Source organism: Oryzias latipes, chromosome 13 (assembly GCF_053564925.1).
Source record: "Oryzias latipes strain Hd-rR chromosome 13, Olatipes_Hd-rR_3.1".
Taxonomy (NCBI): Eukaryota; Metazoa; Chordata; class Actinopteri; order Beloniformes; family Adrianichthyidae; genus Oryzias; species Oryzias latipes.
The window spans coordinates 34,804,580-34,827,302 of NC_136249.1; the positions used below are offsets into that span (position 1 = coordinate 34,804,580).

Here is a 22,723-nt window from a genome sequence, read left to right on the forward strand (position 1 = left end):
ATCCCTGAAGGCCGCCTGCCTCTGAACCTCATTAACCAGACTCATTGGCCTCTGTGGTTTAAATGTGTTTTTTCTCCTGCAGCTGACACTTCACCGTCCCCGTCCTCCTCACTAATCGCTGACTCCCTCGCTGCGTGCCACCGCCGCCGTTAGCCAGCAGCGAGCGTGAAACGCAGGGGCTCTGCTTTTATTTGCACACAGCTGCCGGTTGTTGAAGACGATGGATGATGTCGGATTCAGATGTCAGATAGCGGGACGCGGCGAGGAGGATCAGAGCCGGGGATTTGAATAGATCTGGCTCCGCCGTGGTGGCGTTGATGTTTCCTGTGTTTCTAATCCGGTTGAGCTCAGCTGCGTTTTCCTCTGAGGAACCAAAGAGCTCTGATTCATCATCTGCGTGTAATTCACATGTTTGTATTTTATTCCAAACGGAAGCCGAGAGGACGAAAGAGTCGAGTAAGAACGCAGACGTGGAAGTGGCAGCCGGGGCAGATGGGATTTTATTCTGAGGGTTGGAGTCGTCATATTCTTAAAAACGATGTTTTAGAGCCGTCTTCTGTAAATGTGACATTCCTGAGGCTGCAGTGATCATGCCGCCCTTCCACAACGGCTGCATGTTTACATTTAAGGCACAGACTCATCAAGCATCAGTGTCACAGGTTCAGCTCCCGCCACGTGTGCTTGGATGAGAATGAACTCCGCTTTGCTCCTGGTGGTTCTAGATTGGTAGTGGCGTTTGGCAGCAGAGTGTGGATTGACTGTAATCCATTGTCAAGCATTTATCTGAGGATCATTGCATTCATGCATCGTCAGAACCCGCTGTGTTCATGTTGGGGTCACAATGAACAGGTCACCAGTCTGTCGCAGGGTCACACACTCACTGGCACACCATGGGGTACTCTAGAATCACCAATGAATCATGTTTCTGGACTGTGGGAATAAACCCACACATGAACGAGGGGAACATGCAAACTCCACCCAGCTGGGATTTGAACCTGAACGTTCTTGCTGTAAGGCGAGAGTGCCTTCCACTGCACCACTGTACAGTCTGAGGATGTAGTTGCAGCGAATGGATCAAGCAGATGTTTGCGAGCTCGATGATCTAAAAACCCAGATTTTCTCTGCTACAGTGTTTTGAAGAATCACTGGGAGGCGTTTTTTCTGACCCACACCATCGCGACATAAATCCCTTCAAGCATTTCATGAAGGACTTCCTGCGTGTCAGGAATTCACTGGGTCATTGTGTAACGTGAACACTGCACAATGACCTGCCGGTCTCGCTCACAAACTCCAGGGCCAGTCTGCTCTGGGTTTCATGATCTGTTCCTTCAAAATGAGCTCAACAAAGTCAAAAGTGCTTCCCTGGTGTTTGTGCAGCTCTCTGTCAAACCTGGAGGATTTATGCTGCAGCCTAAAACAGTGAGAGGACGACGGCGGCCACGATTATACTAAACTAGGAACCCACCTGAGCTGCAACACAGCGGTCAGAAAAGTTCTTTGTTTCAGAAGAAACAACAGTTTGGTTCGGTTGTGTCTGTCTGCCTGCAGGAGGAAAACGTCTGAGGTGATCGCTGTGGTACAGAACACAGAGCAGAACCAGAACCAGGCAGATCGGTGATAGATTAGATGATGGATATGCATTCAAACCAAACCTTTATTTAACCAGGAGGCTCTCTGGCCTTGAGGCTGCTGTCCTTCATCCGTTCATCTCTTTGTCCGTCTTACTTTGCTGGAATTAGGAGCTTACATAACACCTGCCACTCCATGAGAGATCAAGCCAACAGGGCTCCGCTGCTGGACTCTGACCCACATTTGAGTCACGGCCGTCCCTGTGGGGACTCCGTCGCCGTCATCATTTGTGTCGCTACTTCACGGGGCATCCGGCTGTCTTTGGACCCAGTCTCTGGGATGGTCTGTGTTTCTATGGCAACCAGTGAGCTTTGCTGGAAGGCCGGACAACTACCACTCGGAAGTGGGCTACACAAAATCTGTTGATCAAATGTTTGGGATCCTGCAGGCTCCACCTACTTTTACTGAGGCATCGGATTGGTCCGTTTATAACTTGAATAACTTGAACTACAGAAATAAAATAAAAAAGGATTATCATTTAATATCTTCTATAGACGTCTTTGGCCTCTTCAGTGTCTGGTTCTCCTCTGAGAGCGCCGTGTGTGACAGCGAACCAAACCAGAAAAAGGGGGCGGGGTCTAACGGACCATCCCAGTGTGTTCATGATGGTTACTGAACAATTTTTGTCTTCTGATTTCTGTGGGAGGCCCACATGAGAGAGTATTCAAAGATAACAGCATGGATTAAGTAGCACCCTTTGAAATCATGCAAACGTATAGAATCATTTTTTAGGCTCACATATAGAAGAGAAGAAGCAGACGCCTAATTAGGCCCTCTGGCTCAGGCCTAATTAAATGGCTGATCTGCCGGCCTCATGTGAACTGCAGAGTAATGGAGCAAACAAATTGCAGCTATGAGCAGGCTGTAAGCTCACTAATACATGCATTTTAACCTTAGCACTGCCAGCGGGATTTGAACCGTCTGCTTCTGTGATCACCACGTTTTCTGGGATCTCTGTGTTTCATGTTGACTAAATAGTCCGAACTCTTGTCTTCCAGGCGGTGCAGATCAGATCCAGCCAACGCTGATCCGGACCCCAGAGAGCGGAACCTTGAAAGATCAGGTAGGACCTTCCCTCCGGCGCGGGGCCTGAGCGTCCGTCTGCATCATGTGCCGCTTTCTTTAAATATCAGATTTGATGCCCCTCAGAAAAAAACCTGGGAAAGTCTTATGAAGCCTTCAGACACCTGAGTCTCCATGAGGCGAATGTGGAATCTTCCAGAAGTGAAATGGATCTTTAGATGAAGACATCTTCACAGGAGGACGGCTCAGTTCTGCGTCCGACCCGTTTGTTTTTACGAGCTGACCGTAGGTGTGAGGCGGATCACAGGTGGGCCTTGATGCTCCCGCTAGAACGGGGTTTGGGGGTCTGACTGGCACGTCCAGCTGGACACCAGAATGCTGCAGGTTTCTTTAGAACAAAGGAAGGTCCAGTGGTTCCTCAGAGACGTGGAAACCTGGTCTTCAGCGTCCATCCGCCTTTTGACGTGAATGAATCGTCTAAAACGCTCAGATTCTCTTAGAGAAAATAGTTTTCCTCCTCATTTATGTCGGCAGGTAAAGGATTTCCTGGTTTATCAGCGTCAGAACAAAACTCGGAATTGTCATTCAGAGCAGCTTGTTGTGGGTCAGTGTGTGTGCAGCACAGGGCTGTGGATAGAGACGGTTTCCGTGGGCGGCGTCCTCCGCTGCTGCTCTGCGTCAGCGGTGGAGCTTCAGAGGAGGGGCATACAGTAGATGTGTTGTTTTTTAACCAGGATGCTGTTTTTCAGCTGGATTCATGAGGTGGGGGAGATTCTGTGTTCAGAGGAAGTGTGGAAATAATAAACTGAAAGATCCGGCGGAGGTTTGAGCGTTTGGTGTAAACTGTTTCCATCATCCGGGTTTAGAGCGACTCGTCTGCGACTTCCAGGAATAACTCCGCCTCTCGTCGCTGCTCTGGCCTCATCACTTTTGTCAGAAACTGCACAGAACAGAGTCACTACATTTGTTTGAAGACAAGCGTTGGTGAAGAAGACCGCTGAGCTTCTGGATGTCATTTCACTGTTAGTGGATGAATTATTGAGCTGATAAACTCACTTTTGTTTTGTAAATTTCTGTCCTTTTAAGCAATAACAGCACCAAAAGACAAAATATACATGGATATTTATATATTATCTTGTTTGAAAACAGAATGAAGCTGCTTGATGCCCACTGAAATTAATAGTTCAACAGAACTTAATGCTTGTTAGGAGCTAAAACTTTAACAACAATTTTGCAAGTTTATTCCAAATATAATATAAATATAACTCTGCAAACATTTAACAATTTATTCCTAAACCAAACTTTCAGAGTGAAACTTACTTATTACTGTCTTTATTTAACTATTTTGAAGACAATTTTCCGCCTCATATGAACATATTTTTCTTAAATCCGTCTTCAATATTCATTTTAGGAGAATAAAAGTAAATACTATTGAACAAATGTATCATTTATTCCAAGAATTTCAGATATTTTTTTGCATTTGTTTGATTGCTTTCCTAGATTCACAGTTTTCTATGATTTTTCTTTGCAATATTAATCCTCTGCTGTTTGGCTTTTTGCCTCTTCTGCCAGTTTTAGTATCACTTACCTTTTGTTAGATATAGATCCCTGCAGCCGTTTTCTTTTAGCCGTAAAGTTTTCTTAAACAGAACTCGTTTGTCCGTTTTTCAGCGTAAAAGGAATCTTTTTGGTGCTAAAACGTTCTCTCTGCGTCACAGTAAGACGAACATGTTCATGAGAACTCCTGCAGATCCGTGTTTGTGTTGGAGAATCTGTTTCCTTCACTCCAGGGTTTCACTAAAAACTTCGAGGTGATTCTTCACCTGGAAACTTTAACTTTTTGATGAAACATTTGTTAACTTTGTGGGGGTGCACCACCAAGTTTGTTCAGTTGGTCTCATTAAACCAAATTATCTATACGTCTTTTTATCTACACCAAATGAGAGGAGGTGTTTCTTTCTTTTAAAAAGTGTTTTTTATTGTGGAAATTGAAATTAAGCAAATCAGAGGAAGACCTGGAGCCTTTTCTCAGCAGCAGCAGCAGCAGCTCCTTCTGCAGGGAGGTCACTGCACGATGCTCATCCCAGCGTCATCGGTTTCCTTTTTATGTCCTCTTTTTATGTCTTCTGCCTTTTTTTTTATTCTAGATTAAATGATGGAGGATTTGTGGCATCACAAAGGATATGCGGTTACAAGTTTTCTATGATGATGGCAACTTTGATATGAACAACAAACAAAAAAAGTCATTTTTTACTCTTAAAATTTTCCAACATTTAATTAAAAAAATGGAAGATGCCATCGCTGTTGTAAAATGTTGTTTCTGCAGATTAAAGACACAAACAAACGATTATTTTCTCAGATGTAAAGTTTATGTAGATGTGCGTGCAGGTTGGAGAACCTGTCATGGTTAACCAGCTGCTGGTTCATTAACCGCAACACGATCCGTCAGCGGAAACAAAAGAGCGGGAAAATTCCAGAACGTCAATCAGCTCAGAACGCGACAAAAGACGTCGACGGTTTCCAGTCAGCTGAGTGTGAAATCAGCTGCAGGTTCACAGAAGAAGAAAGAAAAAAGGCCGTGCAGGCAAAGAAGAAAGGCTGGAAAGGAGATGCTGCAACGTAAAACTATGAAAAAACAACAAACAGAAGTGATGCTTCTCAAGACATTTCAAGAGAAAGATTGAAATTCTGAAAAACGATAATGAAGAAGGTTCCAGGAAAACAGAAGTGGACATAAACTGTTACTCAAATCAAAGAGAGCTTTCAGCCAATAATTACTTCTGTTATGATTGGAATAATCTAAACATTAACCTGTGAATGAGTATGTTTAAGTTAACTTTAATTTTACATCAGTTACACAGCACCACATCTACGAACTAATATTTTCCATGAATGAGCTGGTTTTCAGTCAGCATATGTTCATTGTTCATGAGAATTGTCATCCAATTATGAAAGTACATGAACATATACAAATAAGTACACACATATTGTGGTATGTCTGTGTAGGTAAATATTTAATGAGACAGTTTAGCATTTTAGTGAGTCACCTACATGTTCCTCTGACATAACCAGGTGTTCTCAGGTGAACCAGCACTGGTCTGAACTCTGCAGCTTTTCAAAGCCAAGAGGCTGCAGGAAGTTGGACGAAGGACATTCAAAGAGGGTTTGTGTGTTTGTGGAGACGTTGGGACTCACAGCCAATGAAAGAGTAGCTGCTGTGATGCAGGGGCTTCCTGTTTCCCATCATCCCTCAGCAGGTGGAAACATATAGCAGGTGGAGGTCAAACCAGATAGAGATGTTTCTGTGTGGGTGATTACAGATACTCATCTCTATGTCCTACTTGTGCACACACACACACATTTATGCACTCACACACACCAAAACACACATGCACACACAGCCATGTGCGTGCATTTCAGCAAACGTGCACACACACTAATGCTAATGTGCATACACTAACGCAAACATGCACCCACACATACATGAACACGCCAGTGTAAACATGCACATACAGTCATGTAAATGTGCACACACATTAATGAAAACAAACATACACGCATTTCTGAAAACGTGCACACACACTGATGCAAACGGACGGCTGTTGCTGCTGCGGGACAGAATTACAATAAAAATATCAAGTTTTTGCCTTTTTTCAGTAATAAAAAACAAGCCGGACCTGAACTCTGACCTTTTGGCTCAGTGTTTCAAATTCTGGTTTGTAAAATCCAGGCGGTCGTCGTCTTTAGGAGCAGCAGAGACGCAGCCTTTCTCTTCGGTCCTCTCCTCATTTAAAGGAACACATTTATTTTATTTATTTTATTAGATTTCAGTGTCTCGTCCAAACATTTGCTTCCTCAGAACCAGCTTTGAAAGAGTGTTTTCTTCAGGGCAGAGTAAATATTCAGAGCTTTCTCTGTTTGGGTTGAGCCCACAGACAGAGGTGCTGTTTTGTCATGGGGTTGATGTGCCTGTCAGCCTGTGATTAATGGGGTGTGGGGTTCAATGCTGCGGGACTCCAGCTGTCCGGCGTCCCGACTCGCCGCTCCTTCGACCTTCCCGACTCAACGATACGTGCTCCTGCTTTTGTTCCTGCTGTGCGGCACAGATGTGCGTCCTTTTAGCATAAACTGTCCAACACACGTGCACACGCGTGCACACACGTGGGACATATGGTCAAACAGGTAAACAGACAATGGAAATTTCTGTGACATGATAGTGAATGACCTGCAGGAGGTTTCATCAGTCTGATGTGAGCTTAAAAAAGGACATTTTTAACCTCTTTTGAAGCATTTTTTCATATTTTTACTCAGACTTTATATAAATGGGTAAAATAACCTGACAGAAATCCACCAAGTAGTGTGAAACTGACGGAGGTTCTCTGCTGAGAAACTGATGTGGAGCTCTAGCCCCGACCTTCCAAAGCAACCAGGAGGTGTGGGATGCTGCAGTTTCCCTAACGACCACTGGGGGCTGGTTCCAGACTCATCCTAGTTTTCAGCTAGGCTAAGTTGATGACGCATCTATTTATAACAATGCTGAGGGAGGGGTGTCATTTTTTAAATAATCTGTTTTGATTTGTCAGAGTTCAGATTATTTCGTTTACAGGAGTGTAATTTTTGTTTTGATTGACAGGTGGCTGGACTTATATTTCAGCCTTTCAGGCTTAAATATGTTCCACCAACTTTTTTTTACAGTTTTTAAAATGTGCTATGAGTTGAGTAGACCAAAAAAAAAAAAAAAACAACAACTTCAAGATTTCTTTTTTTCAATGGGTGACATGTGAGATGATTTGTCCTTATGTAGTTCTAAGATCAAAGAGGTGGGGATGTTCTGAAAACTGTAGGCTAAAAACCCCCACAGTGATGTGAAAATCAGAGTTTTCCTCAAATTATTTTCCTGCTGTTGTTAGATCCTATTTTCACACATTTCAATTTAGTTTTTATTTTCGGAAAACACGAGGAAACGGTTTGTCAACATGTTTGAAGCTTAAGCCTTTTGTCCCAACAGGCCATTTGGGTGGATACGGGCTGTCTGTGGGCAAAAAAAAGGTCAAACCTGGTGAAACACAGGTGACCCACATGAAATATTAAGGTCGTAGACCGCTCAGTGACCCTGTAGAGTAGTCAGGATCCAGGCAGGGGATGGGGCAGGCGGCAGGCAAACAGGGTCAGGAGACAGAAGATCAGGTCCAGATGTAACGTTTGGTAATGAAGGCAGAGTGACACAAACAATACTTTGCAGTGTTTAAATAGACTGTGGTTGATTGAGTGAATGAGAGTCAGGTGTGTGGCATCCAGGAAGTGTGCACTGGGATTGCTGGGAGGTGTAGTCCATTCAGTACTCTGGAGGCTGCTCCCGCCAGTGACCAGGGGGTCAGACAGGGTTCTGTCTTCTGACAGGTGTGTCGTATAGATTTTTTATATCTTTAACTCCCTAAATCCTGTGGACTGTGCAAGGAGTGCACAGTTACACTGTTCACACCAGGCATGTGATGCACGCTTACGTCTTTCTTATGTTACTGCCTGGCTTTACCCCAAGCAGCTTTTCTTTGAGTTATCCAACAAAACTTTCATTTTTGTCAGAGATATGGATCATTCATTCGGGTCGTCAATGCAGATTTGTCACCTGTGAAAGACGCTACCGCAAAGACTTCACCTGGAGGAACATGTTATGTCTGTAAAAATCAATTCTGGCAAACGCAAGCCTGCAGCAGTACTTCATTGTATTCAGAGTCCTTTTACTCTAGGACAAAGCTATAAATTCAATCTAAAAGGTGGAGTCAGATCCAACAACAACTGCGGTTCTGTGTCACATTCAGCTGCAACAGTTTTTTCTTCTCCTCTGGGATGCACACTGCCGAGAAAACTGGCAGATTTCAACACGCCAACCATTCAGCTGGATGTGAAGGTCGGCGCTTTTTACCACTGAGTCAAAGCAGAAACAATGAGCGGGACTCTCTCTGCTTCAAGTCAGAAGTGCCGTAACCATGGTGACATGGTCACCAAGGAAACCGCAGAATAGTAATGACACATGAAAACTAACAATTATCACTTCAAGGTCAACATGCGTTCCTCACATCGTTCCCGTATGGTTGGAACCTTTTCCGCATCACCTCCTGAGGGTCCGCTCTGCTGAACCGCTCGCTCCTCTGAAACATCTCAGCACAAGAGGGTAAAAACGCAAACTTCTTCGGCTTTTCAGGAAGTGACCTCACTAACAGGGAGGTTGGCTTTACTGAGTCACGCAAACGCAGTTTAAAAGAAATGACTGTGTATCTATCAGCTGGCTTTAGATCCAGTTCAATGTGACTTTTGGCAACAAGAAAGTTACTGTCAGACGGAGATCCTCTGGTTTGTGGAGAACAGAAGAGGTTCCGCTTCGGTGCAGCATTGATTTGAGCTGCTCGGGCCCACGGCTGCACCGCCTTACTCAGCATTGACAAAGAGCTTCAGACATGTTTACATTGAAGCAGCAGCGTCTGTAATAGCAGGGCTCATTGTGCTTCCATCTGTGATGAATGGCCTCATCCGTTCCTTTATTAAAACCCCTGCGTGTCCCGTTTTGATGAAGAGGCTTGGAGTTGGAGGTTTGTGCTGCACAGAATGTCTTCCTCTGTGTTTGGTCTTCGCTGATAGCAGGATCCTTAAACGTGTGTCCACACAAAAGACGTATGATTCTTTTTTAAGGTGAGTTGGTTGACCGCGCCCTCAGATCTTCCTGTTTTTGTTTTCCGTACTTCCGTCTTGATTTTAGATTATTGGAGGATGTAAGTCAGAGCTTCCCCACTCTGACTGTTTTACAGAGCTCCCTGCACTGCTTTCTCCTGATTGGCTGACTCAGTCACTCTTTATTTTGATTGGCTGAACACGCCTGATCCAGGAAATCAGCAGAAAAAAGTGCAAGATCATGTGGACAGAGTGGTAGATGTGGAGGAGCAGCGTTAGGCTGCTATGGTCTAAATTAACTGGAGGCATAGACTTAATGGAAACTATTTAATTCATCAGAAAAAATAGAAAAATATTTTAAAAATAAAATTAAAAAAACGTAAAACCTGAAACTCTGTGTACCAAAACACAAAAAAAAGACCTAACACTTCACCAAGGATGGCTGCTGGCAATAACCAATAACAACAGATCCTCAGGATCCCAGTTTGTCTGGGAGTTTTGGCTGGAGACTCCGTTAGAAACCCAGCTGGGAGTGGGGGTCCACGCCCGTCTAAGGAGAAAAATCAATGGATGCCTGATTTAGAAGATTTTATAATTGAAGATAAAAGAATTCTGAACATCTTCATCAGATCACTGACGGTGTAGAAACACCCCACTGAAAAAGGGGGGGCCTGCGATGCTCCGTCCAGGATGAACCCCACCTTCACCTATCAATAACTGTGGTTACGTGCAAAATATCTTTTTTTTTTTTTTTTTATAACTTGTCCTGTCCAACAGCTGGGCAGACAGATGAGAGCTGAGGGCCTCTTGTGTTGGACACATTTTATTTTAACAAGAGAGGTTATTAATCTTTAGACAAACCAAAGGTATGTCTGAATAAACCCCTTTTGTAATTGAGGCCAAACTTTATTAATTTCAATCATGTTTGAAAATCTTTGGTGTTGGACCGGACGGAAAAGGAAAGAGGGGAAGAAGAGAGAGGGACGATAGAGAGAGGGGGGGGTAGGAGGGTGATAATAGGAGGGGAAGGGGGGTAAGACCATGAAGCAGCATAAAGCAACAAGTTTACTGGTTGTTAATCATTATGGTAAGGTTCAAATGTAGTACAAAAAGGGCGGGGCCTATCCACACACACACTCAAATGTTATAAACACACCTGTTAGTTGCAAAAATGTCCACCTGTCGACATGTACACAAAACAGATAGTGTTCACACGCATACTTATGCCTTAAAACCAACTAGTGTGAAATATTTCAGTCATTCAGTCATGCAAACAATTAGTGCAAAGGTGAGCTAACACCTGTGCTCAGGTGAGGTTTTATGTTCTTCTAAAATGGATGGTGGAATGTGAAAAGAAGGAGGGAGAGTGCCCAGCCATCCCCACCCCAAGACCCCCACCGCAGCAGCAGCGGCAGCCGGAATCTCCCCAATGCCACACGGGAACCGGCAGGGAACAACCGCCGCCCGGGCGACCAAGCCCGCCACCCAGGCCAGGGCCAGCAGGATCGCCGCGAGGCCCCCAGAGACAGAGAGCAGGGAGGCACGGAGGGAGAGAGAGCGCCGCCCCAGCCCAACCAGGAGAGCAGCCCCCCCGCCGCGCCGGGAGCGCCCAACGCAGGGCCCCACCGGAGAAGGACGCCCACAGCCCCAGAAGAGCACCCCACCACCACCCAGGAGTTCCGGGCATCCCCCCGCCCCCACCCCAGGTACGAGCCAGGACCCCCCAAGGGAGACCCGCTCCGCACTCCAGGCAGCCATCCGCCCGGCCCACGGTTGGTCCAGGGAGGGGCAAGGCAGGGGCCCGCCGCCCCCGCCCAGGAGGGGGAACCCCGGGGAAAAAAAGAGGGCCCACAAAGGGTGTTGTAAATATGGCCCGATCAGGCTCGGCCACAGTTGGAAATTTGGCGGGGCCCAGCGCTCAAGAGCAGGGACCAGAACCCACCCCCCAGGGACACGAACACCCCCGGCTCAGATGTAATGTGAACCCCCCCACCGCGCGGAGAGAGCACCGCCGGGCCCAGGAAGCCGGCACCCCGGGGACACGGCCGCCGTTGCAAAGGGGCCCGTACCCCCCACCAAGGAAGAGGTAGGGGACAGATGGTCCTAGGTCCCACCTTCCTTGCAAAATTGTGTGCGTGTATGTGTGTTTGAGAGGGTGTGTGTGTGCATGTGTGTGTGTTTATGTTGGAATGTATATATTGAAGGGGGAGGGGTGTGTGTACTAAGGGCGGTGCAGTTAAAATTGGCGGGTAGGGCACTAAGGGGACATCTCCTGATTACTCACAGTGACGTCCCCTCACCCTCCCCACCAAGGGGCCCTAAATGTCTAAGGTGCGGTTAAAATTGGCGGGTAGGGTGCTAGGAGGACATCTGCTGCTTGCTGGCAGTGATGTCCAAGCAACCCCCCTACCAAGGGCCCTACATGTCTAAGGTGCAAATAAAACCGAAAGACCACTGCCTAGTAACCCCCCCCCCCCCCCCCCCAATGCCCATCGCAGGCTAAGCCCCCCACCCCCTCACCCTAATATGAGGTTATATGAGGAAGGGGGTAAGTTGGGGACAGCTGGTAGACTGTCCCCCGGTGGTCAAACAGCTGTCCCCCCCCCCCCCCCCCAACAAGGGGGCCAGGCCCACCCAGCCCACACAGAGAGAGAGGAGCCAGAAAGCGTCGCCCCCCCCCCCCCGGAGCAAGCCCAGGCCCCCACCCCCAAACGCCGGCCCTAGAAGAGCTCTGGTCAGGCCTCGACGGGACCGAGGCAGCCAACCGGCCGGGGAAACCGCCGATGGCCTCAGCGGAGACCCCGACCCGTCAACCCCCCCTGCCCCGTACCAATAGTGCCCCCCCCTCCCCCAGAATGCCCCCCCACAGGACATGGCCGACAAGACCCCACCCCAGACCCCGCAGCCGAAGCGGATGACACCCAGAGCGACCGGGGGCCCCAAGAGGGCTGTCCCGTCCCGCCCCAGAGCCAGGGAAGGGCCGATCCCAGCCCCAGGTGTAGATGGACAGCCCATCCGGCGCCGCTGGGCCCCCCCCGAGCAGGGCCCCCCGCCAACCCCCCCAGCACAGTGCAAAATATCTTTGATCTGATAAAAGGTCGGATCAGAATTGAACTGTGTACATGGGCCCAGAAAAACTTTATCCGATTATAACAAATGCTTAAACACGACACACTTTAGGTGGGAATAAATCATTTGGACATCCGCAGAACTCTGAAATACTGGAAACCACCGTAGAAAAAGAAATATTAAGTGTCCGTTCTTAACAAAGAAACATGCAGAGAGAGAGAGATGATCTTCTAAACGTGGTTATGTGCTTGTTCGCTCATAGTTTTAGTAATTTTTTACTCCATGCTTTTTTTCTTTACCGCATAGAGCCAGAAGAAGGGTTAGGGTTAGGCTTACACGTGCCAACAATAGCATTTAGCCGTAGATGCAGTTCAAATCCATGCGGTGAATGCTTTAATGTACATCTCAAATGAACATAAATATGTGGGAATAATTCATCTAAATTATTTGACTATGGTATAAATTAGATGTTTTGTATCTACCGTTTGTTGGCTATGGTATAGATGACTTGATTTTGATTATTATTTGGTTACAGTCTAATTTTTTGGTTTTGGTCTAGATTATTCGTTTTAGTCTAAATTATTTGTTTTAGTCTAGATTCTTTGGTTTTAGCCTAGATTCTTTGGGTTTGAACTCGTTTCTTTTTCATTTGATTTGTTTCCGGTCTAAATTATTTGATTACGGTGTAAATTCTTTGTTTATGATTTACCTTTATTGGCTATGGTCTATATTTTCTGATTAAAAAGAAATTCTTATAGAACCAAACATTTTGGTTATGTTGTTTTGGTCATGATCCAGATTCTTCAGTTATGGTTGAGTGTTTGCATGGTTTGACTCTTGTTTCCTCTCCTAAAATGTGGAGCTAAAGCTGAGACCTTCCTGACTCTTGAACCACCAGAACAGCGTTCAAGCACAGCTGCTCACATCTGAGGTTTGCAGAAGCGTTGAGGGCTCTTCATCCTTCACTGACCTTTCCTTCACCCCCATGCTCAGCAGCCGCTTCTCCTCAGTGACCCACTTCATTTTTCTGAAACCTAATTAGGCCAGCAGAGGAATAAAGGTTTCAGACAAAGCTCCCAACAATATGCAAAGACCCTGAGAGGGGGGCTGTGGGAGCGTGTACAGGCAAGCCAAAGTTCTGACTAATTACCTCTGTGCGCTTAAGCCCACGCACGCGCTGATGCCCACACCCAAGGAGACTAGGAGTATTTCACTAATTCAACTCTGAAAGAGTCAAGGCGACATCTGAACTGTTGCAAAATGTCAAATGTCGAGTCAGTGACAGAAAAAAGCCTCTCTGCAGCTGTAAATGAAATCACAGCTTTTTGGATCATTAAAACAAAACAAGAAATCAGCAAGTCTTAAGAAATGTTCGCACTCATTCATGCACAAGGACATCAACATGTTTGTCTTTTACTGCTTCACTTTGTGTTTCAGGATACAATTGTTGCCAAAAATCCACGGTAACTCTCAAAAACAGAAAAAAATTAGTTAGTATGTTCTCAAATTTTAGAGTTTTGAACTTGCATGAAGTGAAAAAAAGAAACATACTTTTGAAACATAACTCTGAAAAAAAGAGTTATTTTAAAACGTCTGAAAAAGATATTTTTCTTGCAGGAGAAACAAGTTATTTTTGGGTATAATTCTTAAGAAAATGTTCTGCCTGTCCTCACGTGTTCTCTTTGTTTTGTCACATGTCCTCAGATATTCTCTCAGTTCTTCTCATGGTTCTTACAGAGAAATGACCAAGGCTCATGACACAAATCCACTTTGATACGTTAAAGTTGAACTGATTCACTCAGAATTGTTTCCTTTACTCTTACAGACTCTCTACATTAACCTCCAAATTTCAGTTCCCCCTTTTTATAAAAGTCAGTATATACTGTAAGTAAGGCTTTGAAAACTGCCAACCAACACGTCTCCAAACCTGTTTCCACTTGACTTTCATTGATCAGAACATCTGGTTCAGTTTCTTCACTTGTATCTCCTTGAACTTTGTTCACTGCAGCTTTTCCTCACAGAGGTGAACCTAACCTGCTCATTTCCTGCATCGTGGATGCAGAGAATACTCCGAACCTGCGCAGGAACACGGACACACACTCCTCGTCAGACTCCCCCTCCCATGTGCACAAAGCAATTACAGGCGTGCACTAAACACAGAGTGCTGGGAGGATGATGAATGGAGCATAATGGAGTTTAGAGAGTGTGTGCGTGAAGGTCTTCCATTAATTCCAGGTGTGCTTTGATTTCAGCCTCTGCAGTGTATGATTAGATACTTTTGTAGAAATCCATCAGGCCTTTATGAGTGCAGTAAACAAAGCAGCTGATGGACCACATTCTGTCAGCCGGAACTCCCAGGTCCAACCGGTCTTTTCACTTCCTGTAATCAGTTCAGGGTCGCTGCCTTTAGACATTTATCAAGGGGGGGGAGGGATCATTTTTAGCATCACTGTTGTTCTTTTCATCCTCTGGGTTGTTCTTTGATATAAAACAAAGGCCTCAGGGTTTGGGGGGTGGGGGGCAGGAACTGTTATCTGTCTCAAGCCTTACTAACACCTGTATGGGGGTCGACCCCTACGGGGTTTTTGGGTGGTCCGGGTTCATGGAGGGTCGTAGAGAGGAGCGGCTGCATCTTAAGGGAGCGCAGGTGTGTCTTTCAGTTCACTTGAGGTTCACACGACCTCCTCAGGGGACGTCATGACAATGCAACGTACCATCATCGTGTGGGTGGTAAGTGTATCGTCAAGTATTTGTAAAGATAATGGAAGTGAGACGCACTTATGTCGTACAGGTGACGCTGTCAGACACCACACTCTGGTCCAGCGACCGGTACCGGTCCATAGGCCACCTGGTACCGGGCTGCAGACGGAAAAAGAAAAAACAAACGCTACGATTTCTGTTTTGTTCATTTTCTGACACCAAAGGAAATGATGTCAAGAAGGAAACTAAGACATTTACCTAAAGTTCTAACGTAAAAAAGAATTCAAATCAGTTTGGTGTTTGGTGTAATAATGTTTAAAACTATAAAGTAAACTCCACTTTTTATACTTTAACAGCCCAGCCATAACGTCTCCTAAATATTTCTTATTGCCCTGGGTCAGAAATACAATCATTCTTTTTTTTATATATATATATATATATATGTTTCACAATGTGGCCGTTAAATGGGAATTTAATCTCCGAAATGGTTTATAACATCTGAAAGTAAAAGAAGACAAAACTGTGACAGTAAACTAGAAAATGCATAAACAGAAAAAAGGACACATTAATTAGGCTACTGGAGGATCAGAGAGCAGATGTTGTCCACATTTAAAAAAGGACAGAACAACAGTTTTCATTGATCTGGACTGGTTTTATAGTTGGATCATTTTTCCAAGATTTTACCGCCTTGGAAGCTGAACATCGTGTTTTTGAGAATACAGTCAAATTCTCTGAGTCTCTTTTGTGTTTGGAGGCCAGTTTCTCATTTGCCTTGTATGCAGAGCGACACCATAAATGGTAAATCCAGTCTGTCATTGTCAGAGCTGCACTCCAGCAGCATTCAGAAACCTTCACTTTGCATTTTATGGCCCTGAATGGACAGGAAAACAGCCGAAATGTTTGATGCAATCAGGTTAAAGAGCAAATGAATATGTCTGGAGAAAATATATGCATGTTTCACATTGGAAATGGCAGTTTATGCTGCAGAAAAAACGTGTCTTTTATTTTATAACCTTTATTTTAAGAGTAAAGTGATTCTGCTGTGTTTGGAATTGACTGGCATCCCCTTGATTCTTACTCGAGGGACTGAAACGGCTTTTGTGGCTGGTGACGGCCGACGCCTTCCTGACACGTGTGACAGTAAAGCCATGAAGCACCAAGCACTTTGTGCCTTTGTTAAGGTGAAACATGATTAAAAGTCGAGTCAGGCCCACGTTGTTTTTACAAAAGCTGTCAGAGTGACACCCCCCCCCCCCCCCCTTGAACATTGAATGTTTTCTTCTTGTTTCCAAAAAACGGATGAAAATGTAAAAATCTCAGCTGTATTGTGGTTTTTGGTTCAAACCTGAATGTTTGGAAGGTTTGAAGATCTTTAGTTCAGGAAGTCTGAAAAAAGCAGGAACTGCGGCAGGAGTGAGTGGTTCAGTCCGAGCCGTTCCCGTTTTTTTGTGGTTTTAGACTCCACCAAACTTCCTGTTTGAAAAAGTCTCATTTAAATCTGGATTAACGAGGAACAAACACACATCTAAGTGGCATTGTGAAGGAGAGTCAACCCGGCGATGGTGAGCTCTGCACCTGCCGATGCCTCAGAGGGAGGGGCCTTTTACCCGCCGTCCTCATGCCCTCTGACAGGCGGGGGCTCCTCGCTGTTGGCTGTGCTTCTGCGCTTCCAGCAGAAGTCCTGGAGGACTCATTTTCTCCCTGCAGCAGGCCTGACCTCGCCTCCTGGCCGGACCTCGGTGCTGTTGTTCGGGCTGATTAGGGCCGGCGGTGTCGGCCCGGTCAAGACAACAGAGCCCCCGGGGTCCTGACCCCAGGCTGCTCTGCAGCCCGGGTCAGGAAAGCAGAAGCGTGGCTTCACTGCCACCTGTCATTTCCTGTCTCCATCCAGAGTCTGAACAGATGTTCCTTTGCTGCCAAAGGAGGAATTTCTTCGTTTTTAAAGACACATCCTGAATATTTTAAAGATGAAACAAAAAGCTGTTTTCCTTTCTTAAAATTCCTCCAGTTTTAGTTTCATTTTTTGCAAAAGCAGCTAATTTAAATAATCAGAAAACCCCAAATGTGGAGAAATCTGCTGGAAATTTCAGACAAAGTAATGTCTTCATTCTGAGCGCCGTCCACTGTTTGTGGGAGGAGCCAGACACACGGGCTGTTACCACTTGACCTCCCTTTGCTTTCAGAATTGCTCAATGCGATGCGGCATCAAACTCCCAAAGCTGCTATGTTGGGCTGAGATGCGGTCACCATGGAAACCCATTTTAGCAGAGCAAACTGGGTGAGGGGAATCGTGGGATTTTTGACTCTTCGTGCTGAAACAGAGGCTTTTGTGAGCCAGACTGAATTGAGAGAAACAACAAAGCCGCATTCACGCCGCCGTCGGGAAACAACTGCATGTAATTGGTGGCTTTTCTCACTGGGAGGCAGGTGGAAAAACAATGATGTCACGAGCTCTATAGACTACGGATGGGCGCTCAGGGCCAACATAACCTGATCTGGAACGTTCTGATTGGCTGGACACCCGAATCCAAGTAATCAGCTGTGAGTAGAGGAATGATATGTGGAAAACATGCAGACACTTTGGCCCCCCAGGCCTGGAAATGCCAACCTTTAGGCTCCCCTTTTTACAGGTTTATGTAGGCATTTTCTGCCAAAGTGGTACATCCCAAAATCTAATCTCATCAATTCTTCCAACGGCTCTTTTTGAAGAAATAAACTTAATTTTAAATCTTTTAATTTTTCTATTAACCTCTTGAGACCCAAACTCTTCTTTGATTTGCCTTTATTTTATTATTATTTTATTTTAGGTCACAGGGCCCCAGGTAATCAGAACTGATTAGAGTGAAAACAGAACCCACCATGTGATGTCCTCCAGTGTGAACGCCAGGTTTCAGGAGGTGAAGCGGTCGCTGGAGTTCAGCATAGTGAACATACAGTATAGGTAAAAAAATGCAACGTTTTACAGAATCTTTCTGTCTAAACTAAAGTCCTTCTTGATCATTCATAACAAACGAGTCGTTGGTGGGAACTGACTTTTCCAGACCCGACCACACGGGTTCGGTGGAGCAGATCAGAGCCGAAGCTCAGGGGTTCTGCTCAGGCGAGTCCAGAAACCCACCAGGAAGGAGTTCAGACATGTGAAGTCAGAGACATGTGGTCCTGTTGACGTGGGGTTTTCATGCTGGATTGAAGGTCACTCATCTCCGGTCTTTGACCTCCCAGCCGTGTTGCTGTGTCTTAAAAAGAAAGGAAAAGGTTTTTATTTTGTTATTTTTTTTTTTTTGTATTTTGTATTTTTGCAGTCAAGTGATTCTTTTCCACCCAAAATGCTCTAAGAGAAAGTTGCAGAAACTGCTTGAAGGTTCTTGGTTTTCCTGGCCTTGGTGGGTTCTAGCAGCAGGGCAGGCTTAAAGGAGAAGCTCAGCTACCCCTACAGAGAGCCGTGGAGCTGCCCCCAAAGAAAAGCTTTCCTCCTTTCAATCACGACTGAATGCTGAGGGTCGTCCTTTCTCTTCCTCATGAAGGACGCTGGAAACATCCTTGTCTAATAAATCCTTTATTTATGGTTTAATGGAGAGAAAAAAAAACCTGCTTTTCATTTTTAAAAAGTCTGTCACTCAGCTGCCCATCTCCACGCTAATCTGCAAATCTTTTCCTCCGGTCACATTCTCGTTTCTCAGTGCAGCTTCCCTCTGAATTCTGGCATTAATAAAGCGCCTGTGCTGTCCACCCCCGGGGATCTGACACTCTCTGCATGTCTTTGATTTATTTCCCTGACTGGTCTCTGTAAAACTCCAGAGGTATCTGTGAGGGGAAGTCCCAGAGGATCAGCACTGTCAAAACAGCGTCTGCCTGCGTTCTTCATCTCTGCTCCTGCCGTTGCTCTCTTTCCTCCATCCCTGCTTTGAACCTTGTTTTGTGGTCCAACAAGCCAAAGGAGGAAAAGCCCGTCCTTCATGAACCCAAAACCCTTTGGAACAAAAAATAACACAACAGAATCTGACCCGACAGGCCAAAGGAGCAGCCCAGGTAAAACAGAGTCTGAGCTGATCTTGTATCTCTCATAAACAGAGGTCTCCTCCTGTGTTTTACTCATTTTCATTTGGTTTTTGTGCTGAGTACAGGATGTTCTGCCGCATTAATGAGGTGTCAGCTTTCCTGCTGACTTCTTCATCTCTTCATTTTGCTGCTCCTCTCAGCACACCTCTCCCCTCCTCCATGATTTATCTCAGCCTCTGTTCTCGGTTTCTCCTGCTCGCTCCGGAGACGAGCACGAGTAAATATAGACATGCGTGTGAGCACCGGCGTGGGAATATGGGCTGCACCGTTCAGGCCCAAACTGAGCAGCTAGGAGGCTTGATTCATGCTGATGTCAGCAAAGAGGGTCCTGACAGATGTGAGGAGGAAGAGTTTCAGTGCAGGAACAGACGGAGGGCATCACACGATGCCGCAGTTAAGGATGAATATGAAAACAGAAAATGTGAGTTTTACGAAATCCAGCTGTAAACGAACAGGAAAAATAAAAGAGCTGTTTGTGGGAGACCTGCACTTCCTGTGAGAGCCTGTAACCACAAAGTGGCCTGTTACACAAGAAGGTTCAAACTTCACGACAGAGATAAACACTACGGCGGCGTCCTGAGGCCGTGTCACACAGACGCTATGTACATTGTGCGTATATTGAAAAAAAAAAGTCAGAAAAGTTTGGTTGTTTACGTGACATTTTCACAGATGGTTCACCAAACATTAAAACCACGGAAGAAATACGAAAGAAACACGCAAAGAACATGTAAACCTGCTCTTTAATGAGTTCCTTCATGCTGACATTCAGAGCACTGAGCAGAAATCACATCTTGTCAGCACCATGGACAGCTCCCGCCACAGGCCCTCATGCTTTCATTAAACGGTGGGATTCCCCTGATCTGCACCAGTTCTAAGTCAGCTACTAGGAGCCAACCAAGGCAGTCTGCCGAGACAGATCCACCAGACAGACCCGAGCTTGTGTCCAGAGTCACACCCGCCAGACTCGGCCCCATCATGTGACCGGTGCCGGACACCGCCCCTCAGACCTGACACCTATGCCAAGACAAGCCGGACAAGGGGAGCGGGAGACTCCCACTTGGACTGCTGGAGGGGTGAAAGATCAGCCAATTTAAAGACCCATCACACAATACGCCATTGGGACATGAACGTGTGGGATTTTTGCGCTGTTTATCTGCAATTCATTTGGGATTTGTGTATCAATTACGTAATTTAATGTGCTATGTGCGCTGCATACGCTATTTCATGGAGTCATGGTGTCACGGTTGAGACATCCTATGTCACGTGTCTTTAGGGGCTTCTTTAGCCATACAACCCCGCAATGCAAACTGAAGGAAGGATCCAGTGTTAAGCTCCTGGAGCCCGTGCATGTGTGGTCATGGACTCATAGATGGATCGGTGACTCTGCATTACTCCTTAGTGTGCATATGTGTGTGTGTTTGTGGCCCTGCCACAGACTGGCAACCTGTTCAGGATGAACATAGCAGGGATAGGCTCCAGCAACTGCAGACCCCAAAAGGGTTTCAGTGGGTTCTGAAAATGAACAGAAATGGATGAATAGGTGACAATCAAAAGCATTTAAAGTCTGCTTTTACTTTTCAATTAAACCATAAATTAACAGTCTTTATTTAACTACAAGAATCTGAGAAAGCATTTTACTGTGAAGCTCAGTTTAAGCTCACATCCTGTGAAGATCTAACAGGTCTTTTTTTTTTTTTTATTATAAACCAGTAGTCAGTTGTAGACGTTTTGTCGTCAGTTGTGCTGTAATGTGGAATGTGATGCAACAGCAGGAGCGTTGAAGCATCTTGGTTTTCATCCTCCTCGTTCTTCCTCCTTGACACGATTATCCTCTTGTCAACAACAAGCAGCCGCTTCCGTTTGCAGGAACGGCTGTGCGCTCTGTGTCTGAGCGGGCGTGCTTATCGCTGTCAGGTATGTGTGCGAGCGGCGATCTTATCGCGCGCTTTGTTTGCTTTCAGGAAGTGTTTGCGGCTGCGTTTGTGTGGTTCAGAGCTGAAGCTCCACACGTCTTTTCATTGTTGCCACCAAAAACCTGGAGTTCAGTCAACCTGATGACCAACAAAACAGTTCAGAGATTTGTTAAAAATCGTTTAAGGACTTCTCACAAAGAAAAAAAAAGAAGTAAGGTATATTTATTCAAGTGAGAAATCCACAAAACCCAAATTTCCACTAACAACTTCCACTAAAGAGCCACATTTTCACCGTGTGAAGCGATGCAGACGCAGTAAAACATGAACACACGTCACAGCTGTGGTTAACTGATCAACAGATCAATTTTACGTCTGCTTGGTTATTGATCAACACCTCAAACATCTTCCTGTCTTCCAATTCTGTGGTTTTTAGAGTGAAATTAAAAGAATAAATGAGAGAACTTCATGAGCTGAAGGTTCTGTGATCCCGGAGGTGGTTTAGAAAAGACAGAGAACAGCTGGACTGTTGTTCTGAAAAACATGGCAGCCCAAAGAAGGAAGGCAGGTTTTTACCAGCCGTTCTAGCTGATGTCTGAGGACAGACATCTGATGGTCTTTAGTTCATCTGAAGGCCGGCTCAGCCAGAGCGACTCTAGTGCTGCTGCTGCTATGATGTTTTTCTCTTCTCCCTGTGAATAAACATGTTGCAGCAGAAAAACAAGCAGTTATTCTGAGAAACTGATGTTTTTTTAAAGGGATCGTTTTTGTTCTGGATTTTGAGTGAGAGCATTTTAGAAAACGCAACATTTCAAAAACAAACCCCTCCCTCCTGCTGCTGCTTCAGCGTTGGTGCTTACTTGATGCAATAAAAGGAAATGTGGATGTTTGCGGTCCGAGCAGATCGACTTTCAAAGACCTGGAGCTGCAGCTCCGCTCAGCTCCTCCGCTAAAGACGCTTCTGTTTTCTCTGCTGTCCTCTCAGAGTTTCTCCAACGACTCAGAGAAACCCGCATGGGACGGATCAACTTTCACCTCAGCAACATTCTGAAAAACAGCAGTAAAAAAGTAAAGATACAGTTCAACCAGCTGCCAATCAAAGATGCACAAACTTGAGCTCCAAAAAAGGATTTCCAGCTTCCACTGAATGTCATCGATCTAAAACAATCCACTCAAAGCTCAAATTTAGATTTGTCTTGTGAGAGTTGATGCTTGAACACTTCCTTCTGACCCCAGTGGTCTTTTAGGACCTCCATCATGAGCTACTTCCTTGTTTTCATCAAATTTAGGAGCGGAAGGTGGAGGCGCTTCTAAAATAATACTGTTGTCAGAATATCCTGAAGAACCTGAAATCATTAGAGTGTTGTGGATCAAAGTTTCCTCACAGTAACAATGAGAACAGCCGTGTTCCTCAAATGTTGTGACGGTTTCGTGATGGTTTCATGACGGTTTCGTGATGGTTTCATGGGTTCTTGGGTCACTATTTTAAATGAAGACTTTCCTGGAAGATCCTGACCGTGACTGGATAAAAAGCGTCATGGTTTCACCTGCAGACTCAGTTTTTTTTATTTTACTTCTGGTTTTTAAATGCTTGAGTGGTCTGGGACCTCAGCATCTTTCAGATTTAACATTTTTATCGTCCTGGGATCTGAAGATCAAATGCTTGT

General features: G+C 45.4%; 1 protein-coding gene across 7 annotated transcripts in view; it reads left to right on the top strand.

The window, feature by feature from the left end:
- Window positions 1-22,723, top strand: part of si:cabz01090165.1 (leucine-rich repeat and fibronectin type III domain-containing protein 1-like protein) — a 275,238-nt gene that overhangs the window by 192,595 nt on the left and 59,920 nt on the right. For 5 of the 7 annotated variants that reach the window (XM_004075203.5, XM_078929781.1, XM_078929778.1 and 2 more), the window contains one exon: window positions 2,628-2,692. The exons of 1 other annotated variant lie outside the window; for it this stretch is intronic. The gene's annotated coding sequence lies outside the window, so the exon portion shown is untranslated. Of the gene's footprint in view, window positions 1-2,627; window positions 2,693-8,802; window positions 8,825-22,723 lie in introns of those variants that run through there. One more of the 7 variants, XM_078929782.1, reaches the window with a different exon arrangement.